The sequence below is a fragment of the Nannospalax galili genome, unplaced genomic scaffold (assembly GCF_000622305.1).
Source record: "Nannospalax galili isolate Female #2095 unplaced genomic scaffold, S.galili_v1.0 scaffold235, whole genome shotgun sequence".
Lineage (NCBI taxonomy): Eukaryota > Metazoa > Chordata > Mammalia > Rodentia > Spalacidae > Nannospalax > Nannospalax galili.
The window spans coordinates 6840299-6841086 of record NW_008338118.1 but is presented as its reverse complement, the minus strand read 5'-3'; the positions used below and the strand labels follow the sequence as shown (position 1 = coordinate 6841086).

General features: G+C 37.1%; 1 protein-coding gene across 2 annotated transcripts in view; it reads left to right on the top strand.

Moving 5' to 3' along the window:
* Positions 1-788, top strand: part of Arl15 (ADP ribosylation factor like GTPase 15) — a 430866-nt gene that overhangs the window by 91136 nt on the left and 338942 nt on the right. The gene's annotated exons all lie outside the window — the stretch shown is intronic.

The window sequence follows — 788 nt, the reverse complement described above, 5'->3', positions numbered from 1 at the left end:
TCAATAACAGTTTTCAGATCAAAGATACATCTCTTTCAAAAGTGGCTATAACATTTTTAGGTTCACTTTCGAATTAATACAGTTATACAATATTGAACTCAGTACAAACCCTGTAAGATATGAAATTGAATGAGTTTTAACCCTTTAAAGAAGATCTCCAGTTCATTTTAAAATATGCTGTTTCCTACATTTTTAATGGTACTGACGCTTAGATGTTTGCACATGTGTCTTTAATCTGTGTGTCTGATGATTACTAGTCACAGTCAGTTACACTCAGATCCTTAGTACCTGAGTATGGATATAAAGTAATCAGGTAGATTTCATTGGTAATGTTTATCACCTCTATGATTTAACATGAAGTAAATTTTTATGCTTCCTCCTCAAATAATGTCTTTTTTAAAAAATTTGTTGATTTTTCTATGTGTATATCATACAGGATATCCCACACAGTCTTATTCATCTGTATACCCACTTCTGAAATGGCACCCTCCCATAGCCTACCCCTTCCCACACACTGGAGCCTACATACTCTGTCATCCCTGTTACTGTCCTCTATGTTGTTGACACCCCCCAGCCATTCTCCAATGCTTGCCCATATGCAGAATCTAGTCAGCCTATCTAGAGACCCTTGTTTTAGGAAGATCAGCTGTTCCTCATCTACCAGCAATCAGTTGTCAATATTCCTTTAGATAAGATTGGGGTCTGCTGTTCATTTTCCCAGTTCTATAGTGGGTTATTGTCTGGGAGTCTATTGTGCCACCTTGGTCAGTAACTCAAAGGAAGGTGTT